A 10,256-nucleotide genomic window follows, 5' to 3' on the forward strand; every position below is an offset into this window, starting at 1 on the left:
AAAATTCTGAGTAGGTATTAAAATTCATGGAGAAGAAGTAAAAACTTTGAGGTTCGCTGATGACATTGTAATTCTGTCAGAGACGGCAAAGGACTTGGAAGAGCAGTTGAACGGAATGGATAGTGTCTTGAAAGGAGGATGTAAGATGAACATCAACAAAAGCAAAACGAGGATAATGGAATGTAGTCATATTAAATCGGGTGATGCTGAGGGAATTAGATTAGGAAATGAGACACTTAAAGTAGTAAAGGAGTTTTGCTATTTAGGAAGTAAAATAACTGATGATGGTCGAAGTAGAGAGAATATAAAATGTAGACTGGCAATGGCCAGGAAAGCGTTTCTGAAGAAGAGAAATTTGTTAACATCGAATATAGATTTATGTATCAGGAAATCGTTTCTGAAAGTATTTGTTTGGAGTGTAGCCATGTATGGTAGTGAAATATGGACGATAACTAGTTTGGACAAGAAGAGAATAGAAGCTTTCGAAATGTGGTACTACAGAAGAATGCTGGAGATAAGGTGGATAGATCACTTAACTAATGATGAAGTATTGAATAGGATTGGGGAGAAGAGAAGTTTGTGGCACAACTTGACTAGAAGAAGGGATCGGTTAGTAGGACATGTTTTGAGGCATCAAGGGATCACAAATTTAGCATTGGAGGGCAGTGTGGAGGGTAAAAATCGTAGAGAGAGACCAAGAGATGAATACACTAAGCAGATTCAGAAGGATGTAGATTGCAGTAGGTACTGGGAGATGAAGAAGCTTGCACAGGATAGAGTAGCATGGAGAGCTGCATCAAACCAGTCTCAGGACTGAAGACAACAACAACAACAACAACAACAACCTAATGAAGTCTCATTCAGAGGAACATTTGTATTTTATCTCTCTGTATATAGTGTAACAACATTTATTTAAGTATTCATCATTAATTGATATATTAATCTGTGTTATTATGTACAAAGGTATATTATATGAAAAACTGGTAATATTAACATAAAAATCAAAATATCTCTTGGAAAATGGATCAATAAATCAATCATTGCCATCCCCAATATACTGTTGAGCCTGTGCATGTAATTTCAACTGTTGTATGGGTACCATAAAACTATTTTCATTTCTCGTGGTATATGTGTGGTTAAAATGATTCTCTCTCTGCTGTGTAGGAAGATTATAATTTCATAAATGTATGTGGGGGGGGGGGGGACAGTTAGAATTTGTACTTTCCAAAATAAGGGGCGACAAGACTCTGCTGTCCATTACACATGTATCTGACAATTTTCCTTTGCAGTTTCAGTATTGGAGATATGCTGTTTGATCTTCTCCAGAAAATTATACCATACCTAATGACAGATTCAAAATAACAATGATATGGAATTTTTTTGTGTACTCAAGTCACTGGAATTTGTAGTTTTGCATAGCTTGGTTTATTTGATAGGAAGTCAATATGTGTACTCCAGTTTAAGTTCTTGTCCACATTTAGTCCTAGGACTTTGATCATGCCAACTTCTTCCATAAAGTGATTGTTACATTGTATTTTAAGTTTCACACAGTTTGAATGAGTGGTTTTGAAATGTACCATAAGTATTTTTGCAATGTTTAGTTTCAAACCATTTAATTGGAGCCAGTTTTTGAGAGTATCCAGCACACTTATGATAGAGCCCAGAATTTTTTCTGTACTTTCTGTACTTTCATCTTCAGTTAAAACTGAAGTACTTGTGATTCTGTACTCAGTTTAGAATAATAATTCACTGCATCTGAAGTAATAGTTACGCTTTGTTTTCTCTTTTGTCACTATGATGATCCTTCATGTCGTTTTCCTTCACTTTTATTATTAATCTACATTTGGTATAAAGATAGCCCTTGAGTTACAGAAGTATGTCAAAGAATGGGTGGGCTTCTCTCTTAAGTCAAGTTAGTTAAATAGCACATTGGGGTTCAGAGCCTACATATCAGGGTAAAATGAGATTCCGTTTCACAATGTAGCCATTTCAGAGTCAAGCAGTTGGTGCCATACCATCAACAATTTTTTCTGACCATTAGAGAATTCTCCAAGTTTCTGCCTGATAAAAAGTCCGAGAATTTCATTTCAGTGACCTCAAATCTGATGGATGTTTTCTTTGCTTACCTAAATCCTGATACCAAGAATTTGTTATCAATGGCTGAAATGTCATTGCCGAGTACTTGTCTAACACTTCTGAGGATGTTGTGAATGCCCTTTCCCTCTGCTCTTTGTATCATCTTGATCACAGATATTATTCTCAGTCACTGTAGAAGCACCACGTTCCTAAGCAGCTGTGTCCTCTCCTGTATTAAAAAAAATGTGCTAACATATCATACAATGACTGTGAAAGAACCATCAAATGTAGTTATCGTACATTTAAGCTCCACAGCGGAATCTGGTTATTAACTCGTTACTTTATTCTGATTTATCGTCAGTTAACTATCATTTATCAAATTTACAGAGTAACAAATAGCACACCTGAGCTGGAACATATAGACCCCAACGTGTTATATTCTATATCTTCAGACGAATCACTCACAATAATCGGTCCACTATAATCAGAGTTCCTGTGCATACGAAATTAGTTAGGCCACAAGTTTGTCAAGATGCTACACACAGAACATCAAAATGCCGGAAACTGATAGTAATGATCATAGCGACCTCGCAGTGAACTTTCTATTCATGAAAATATGATGCAATAATCTGTATTCTTACTTTGCCAAATATGAATACTTACATACTTTATGGCTGGGTTTGGCGTTCAGATGGTAAGGAGTATTTATTTCTAAAACCCAATATTCAACTTCAACCATGTACCTGTTATCAAGTGGAAATTATGTTCCTGATTACTACCTTCTTGTGTATAATACACTCTTTTAATTACATTGTAAATGTGTTGCTTGAATTCTGCTGAATTTTTGTCCTTATCCGCAATAATGGGTGGAGTAAATTATTCCACATTTGTTTTTGTTTCATATGATACAAAAGCTGATTTCATGACATGGTATTCTGTGGACTCATGTCTATTTGTTACTTCTTGTGAACCTATGTGTGAACTGCTCAACCTAAATGCATTGTAAGTACTGTATATTGCACATTTGTGTTCCCATTAGTTTTTCATGGTCTCAAATTAAAAGGAGGCCACCAAAATTTTCATTGACTCCAGCTAAACCGTACTGTTTGCAGTACCTTTTAGTAATGTGTGAGAATATTTGCATAACTACTGTTGCAGTTTAGTATTTGCACGAAAGAATGCTCTGGTCATCAAGACTACGAAGCATACTCATCTACATCTACATCTACATCCATACTCAGGAAGCCACTGTAAAATGACTAGCACTCATTGGCATGAAGAAACACCATTAAAAGCAGAATTAATACTCATTTACTAAGAAGATGTACCAGTAATAAAGTTGAATACCAATACTGTCAAAACCTGCTAACATTGGGTTCTCCATTACATGTGGGAAAGTACAGAAAAAACAAAAATAAAGTAGAACAAAAGCAAAGTACTTAACATGCACTAATTTTTGAGTGCTATCAACTAGGGATTTCAAACTGATTCCGTATTCCTGTATTAATGGAAGGCTTTTGATGGTTCAAATGGCTATAAGCATTATGGGACTCAACATCTGAGGTCATCAGTCCCTAGACTTAGAACTACTTAAACCTAACTAACCTAAGGACATCACACACATCCATGGCCAAGGCAGGATTCGAACCTGCGACCGTAGCAGCAGCGCGGTTCCCGACTGAAGTGCTTAGAACCGCTCGGCCAAAGCGGCCAGGAGGCTTTTGACACAGTACCACACAAGTGGCTTGTAGTGAAATAGGGTTCGTGCAGAATTTAATAAAAAAAAAATTTTTGCACGTAAAATGAGATTGGGTCGACAGAGAATTGTGAAAGTGGTTCAATGAAACATCTGCCAGGCATTTGCAGAGTATCCATGTAGATGTAGGTGAACTCATTTAAATCACGGAGTTCACACACAAATTTATAATCAGTATCAAATACACAAAATTCCTTGTGACGAAATGAGCTACTGCTTTGCATGAAACAAAACCATTTTCCTCATTCAGTATTATGGATGTGAGCAGAACTCAATCAGAATATGAGAAACATATTTACACAGTAACACAAAGGGTGCAGTACACATGAGAAATCGTAATCAGTAGCACAATGTGGTGAAATCAGCTTTTGTTAACTATGAAACGAAAACATGGGGTCAACAACCCATTGGCTTTGACCAATGACATCATAGGTTGCTCATAGATATTAATGTATTTACTTTCGAGTCATAGATAATAAATCGGTTTTCTGCCGTGGATAAGCGCCATCATCATAAATTGATATAAATGAATGTCTTTTTATAAGACAACTCTAGACATTGTGTAAGATTTTTATCATTTGAATTGATATAAATAATTGGTCCTCTCCAGTTCTTTCGCTACTTAATTTCACTCTTAGTGAGTTTGAGATAATTTGGAAGAACAGCTTTGGATTTAGAAGAAAGTTTCCTTGTTCATTTTCGTTCGTAGTTATGTATTTTTCTATTCCCATGAATATGGAAGATTTAAAGCAGGCTTTGGGCGTAGATGTGACAGCAAACATTCCATTTTTGCAAATGTCTAGTCTTCTTGCTGATTACGTTTGAGCAGTTGATGTTGGATCAAAATAAATAAATAAATGTCGTGAGTGTGGCGAACATACGCGCTTGATAAGTGTGTCTGCTCGTCGTACTCAGGATTTATTCATGTCGAGGTTTAGCAAGGATCGACTATGGCACTTAATTAGACATCGAAGATGGCCTTGAGGGATATAATAAATAATACACCCTGTTGGTGTTTGAGGTATCGTGTGTGGTTGTGTGTGCATGAATTCGTGTGAGTGAGCGTACCCTTTTAGACTGGTATTCGTTTTGGAGCGAAGTTTGTGGGATTCGACCTCCAGCCATCGTGATTCAGGTTTTCCGTGATTTCCTCTCCCAAACAACCAACTCAACATATTGCCTGCTGAAGTGTTTCCTTAAAGATTTTGGGCAAATGTATTGCCCAAAATTTGTTAATTAATTTCACGTTGGGATGACAGGTGGTGAGTGTAACTGATAATTAAGCAAAGGGTGGGTTAGGTGGGGATGGTTAAATTATTGATTTGGAGTTTTTGGCATTGATCCATCATTCTTCATTTTCTTATGTTTGGTAATTTTCTTCTGTGGATATTTTTTTTATTATTTTACTTCATTTCGTTGATGTGAAATTTTGGGTTTCTATATTTGTATGTATGTGTATATGTCTGATTTTTCGTGATGTGTTTCTAGTGTATGTAGGTATGCGATTTTTCTTGACGTCTTTCAAGGCGAGCTTTGGTTTTTTTTGCGGAGGAGTTTGCGTATGGTAAGTTTAATTTTTTATTTTCATGTTGTACTGAATTTGTCTATTTTGATGTATTTCTTTGTCGTATTACATTGTTCTGCGTTAATTATGGGTTCATCAGCTACAATATTGAATACAAATTTTGTATTCGTTGCTCTTTTTCCCTTATCTAGTGCTAGTATGAGTTTTTTTTTTGTTTCTATACAAGGGCCACCGACATACGTAAAATTTGTATCCCATACTTCAGTTGACGTATACAGGTCAACTGAAGTACGATATACTGGTGCTAGATAGACAAAAAAGCGACATATGTAACATTGACGTCATTTACCTACATAGGTCAACTGAAGAACAGGATACAAAAGTTAGGTATGACGCTATTTTTCACCATCGCTAGCACTAGTATCCCATTCTTCAGTTGACATATATAGGTCAACTGTTATAAATGTTATTCCCCACTCGCTACTGCTAGTATCCTATTCTTCAGTTGACTTATATATCTCAACTGTAGATTGGGATACAAATTTTACTGTTGTCGCTTTTTTGTCGTCGCTAGCAAGGCCTATATAGGTCAACTGAAGTATGGGGCACAAATTTGGTATGTGTCGTTTCTTTCCGCCTTCGCATAGTTGAACTGAGGTAGATGATGCCAACGCTTTATTCGTCGATTTCTTCGTTTTCGTTAGCTATAGGATCTTATTCTGTTTCCTCCTTCTCTAGTAATACTATTTACGTAAGAGCAGAATGCTAGTAATAGGGGAGATGAAAGAAACAACTCCTGCAAAATTTGTAAACCGTACTTCAATTGACCTATATAGGTCATCTGAAGAATAGGATACTAGCGCTAACGAAAACGAAGAAGTTGATGTGCGTTAAATTTGTATCCCGTACTCCAGCTAAGCTATACAGATCGACAGAAGTTCGAAATACAACGCATATATATGTCAACTGAGTTATTCCATGCTACTGTTACTACTAACCCTTTTTTCTTTACTTTTTATAGAAGTACTAGAACTCAAACAAGCGATATCCTTAACATTATTTTCGAAATATTACTGGACTTGACATATGTCTACCATCTGTTTTCTCTCCTGCATTCCCATGTTTATGGACACTCGTCTTTGCTGTTAAATCTGTCTAATAAATCACCTGGCTCTACAGTACATACATCTGAGGTCTTTGCTTAGCAACGAAATAAGTAACGCTGTTTTACCGATCGGTCTCAAGAACATTGAGAAAGGGTGATTAATTATTAACAGTTCGACTCTAAACTGTGTTGTCTGCAGTGAAAAACTTTTCGACGAGCGGGTAACGACAGATTGTTGCTTGCAGTTACGGCAGCCGCGCTCGGCAGTCGTTTGTGCTTCGTGCGGCGGCCGGCACCGATTCCATCAGGTGTTTCGTGGAACTGTTATCAAGTTTTTTTAGTGTAATCTACTGGATATTTTATCTACAAGTAGTTAGCAACAAGTGTCAAAGCATCGTCGCTGGGAGATTTCTCTCGGCGGCTATTTTTAAAATGGAAACTAATGACGAAATCCCAGTCGATACCGGCCAAGGGTTGGCTATCTCTTTGCATACGAGTCACAACAGCGAGACTGTCTCGATGCACCCTCCTTCAACGGTGTTAATTACAAATAAGCCTCGACTGGGAACCATGGAAATGTGCTCTCAAGATCACTACCCTCAGAACGATCAGATGGAGATGGATCAGCATTCATAAAGTTCAGCTGTCTTGTCGCAGTGTCTGTCAAACAACACCCAGCGACAAAAGGCAAGAGAGCGATCACCATCACCCAACAGGCAGTAGCTCCTGATGCAATTGTTCTGAAGAAGGAAAAGGCAAGTGAAAAGCGTAGTGGTAACGTTGAAGGGGACGTAGATATGGTAGATATTGATAATGTTGCTTACACTGTGTAAGTTCTAGGAGTAGACAATAACTTGAGCGTAAATATAGGAGACAGGAATTGCAATGAGCAGCCTGCTTCCCAAAAGTCTGTTAGTCGTAAAAACGTGGACAATTCAGCGACCACAACGGTACCTCCTACAGGAAATAACACGTTTCCTAGTAACAACAAATATTATAGTAAAGATAATACATCGTCTTTGTACAGGGAGAAAAAGGTAATGTAGGAATGTTACATCCAACGGCTCTTGGAAGAATGTTGTTCACAGAAAGTAATAACTTAAGACATGAAATAGTTAAAATCTCCGCTATTCGTAGAGACAGGTATAAAATTGAAGCCAAATCAGGGCAGTCTGCAAACAGGTTGAGGTTGCTTGATATTTTTCGGGTGAAGAATATGGAGGCTTATATTCCAAATTTCCTAACAAAGAGAAGGGGAGTTATCCGTGATGTTGATATTGCATTATCCCACCAAGACATCCTTGCAAAAATAAAGTCGGAATTTTTAGTAACGGAGTTGAAAGTACTTCCCACACCGAAATGTGAAGTAACATTTAAATCTCAACAACTTCTCCAGTATGTATATTTGTACGGGATGCCCTGCCCTGTTGCACCGTATGTCCAGTCAGTTTTGCAATGTCACAATTGCCTTAGATACTTCCATTTAAGTTTGCAATGTTGCAGCAGTGCCCACTGTGCCAAATGCACGGGAGCCCACGAGACCTCACAGCTGTTTGCACTGCAACGGAAACCACCTCGTTACTGATCGCTGTTGCCCAATTTATCAGCAGCGAAGCCTATGGCGCTTCTTACGCAACTGCCGTCTCGTCACCGCGACCATCAGTGGCGCAGACTATTGCTGGTGTTTCTATAACACAAGAGCTCTCTTCTAGTGACTGGCCTAAGATACGCGAGAAACCAAAAGGTTTGAACATGACGGACAAACGGCTACAACAGGGACCTAAGCATGCAGTTATGTCAGTTCCAGCTCCCAGGTCTTACAAAAATAAACCATTTACTCGCAGTCCATACAAGCAGGGTTATTCTGACATGTTATACGAATTTCAGGGTCCATAAAACTCAATACAAAACAATCCATATCCTCCCACTCTCTGGTAACATCTTATACTGGTCGAGAAACTACTATTAACAGCCTTTGTGCTTTAATAATGCAGATCTTTCTTTCTCTTAAAAATGAAACAGACACGGTTACGACACAGACTCTTATACGTAATGCTGTTGAAGAGTTCTGCAAATATAACAATGGCTTTTAAAATGCACGGTCAGCAATCTCGAACAGAGAAACTCTTTACCGGGAACTTAGCAGGAACCACATACTGGTAGCTTGTATTAGCGAAACTTGGTTTCAGCCAACCCAACGAATACTATAAAAGGATACGCTGTTCTCAGAAACGACAGAGACGATGGAAAAGGAGGAGGAGTAGCCATTTTGATTAGAGAGACGGTTAAGTTTAAAAAAAATTGGACATCACTATTAGGACAACAGAATGAAAGGGAATTGTTGCTGTAATTTACAGTCCTAACGGCGCATTCATCATCGTCACCATTTACAAACCATCTAAGTGTAAAATACAAGATCTTCCACAGATTGTAGCCCAGCTTCAAACGCCATTTCTTCTTTGTGCAGACTTCAACGCACACCACTCACTATGGGGTTGAGTAACACATGACGCGGATGGCAGAGAGTTAGTTACACTTTTTGAGAAGTTCAATTTGATTCTTCTAAATGACGGTTCTACTACTATGATACATAACCCAAACAGACGACCGTCGGCCGTCGATTTGACATCGTGCTCTGTCGACTTCAACCGTGTAACAGAGTGGATTGTCAAACGAGACCAGATCATTTCCCTCTGGAAATCACAATAGACTTAACTATAAATACAGTAGAAATTATCTATCCCAACAGCAGGTGGAAAATAAAGGATGCTGACTGGCCAAAGTATACTGCAACAGTCCAGGCGAAGTTTCAATCTTTTAACAATTTGTTAGCTCCGAAAGAGGCCTACCAGCAGCTAATTTCAATTATTGAAGACGCTGCAACAATTTCCATTACAAGAAAATAGGAAGTCATCGTTTTGAAGCAGCGGCCCCCAGTCTGGTGGACACCAGAGTGCTCTAGAGCCGTAGCACAGCGCAAATTTGCGTACAGTAACTTCCTTAAACAACAAAATGTAGAAAACGTCATTGAATATTGGAAAATAGCAGCGAAAGTTCGAAGCCGGTTAAAAGACTGTAAAAAGAATAGCTGGCAAAATTTCTGTGAATCTTTAAATAACAATGTTAGTATCGCTGATGTTTGGAAGAAATTAAGATTTTTCAAAAACAAAAAATCCACTATGCGTCAGCCATTAAGTGACACATGGCTTGAAGACTTTATGAATTTAATCTCACCAGCTTCCGCAGCCAAGTAGCCATATTGCCCCCCGTTGCAATTGGATTACAATCATCCGCTCGTGGTAACGTTTTCATATGAAGAACTGATGAATGTTATTAAAAAGAGCGTAACGTCCACACCCGGTAAGGACGGTATACACTATCAGATATTAGAAAATCTCCCAGATATAGCACTCAGATATTGTACAAATATGGAAGAATTACACACTAATTGAAGATTGGACTACTCAAGTAGTGGTACCCATACTGAAGCCACATAAGGATGAAGAGCGGGCCAAATTATATAGACCTATTTCTCTATATTCCTGTATCGGCAAAACTTTAGAGCGTCTGGTAAAAAATCCCTTGGAATGGTGATTGGAATCAAATCAGACTCTGTCATCGAGTCAGTATGCGTTTAGAAAAGGCAAGGGAACAATAGATAATTTAAATATTTTAACCTCAGAGATCTATGACGCAACAAAAAGCAAAGAGAATGTAACAGCTATATTCCTGGATATACACTCCTGGAAATTGAAATAAAAACACCGTGAATTCATTGTCCCAGGAAGGGGAAA

Source organism: Schistocerca gregaria, chromosome 2 (assembly GCF_023897955.1).
Source record: "Schistocerca gregaria isolate iqSchGreg1 chromosome 2, iqSchGreg1.2, whole genome shotgun sequence".
Taxonomy (NCBI): domain Eukaryota; kingdom Metazoa; phylum Arthropoda; class Insecta; order Orthoptera; family Acrididae; genus Schistocerca; species Schistocerca gregaria.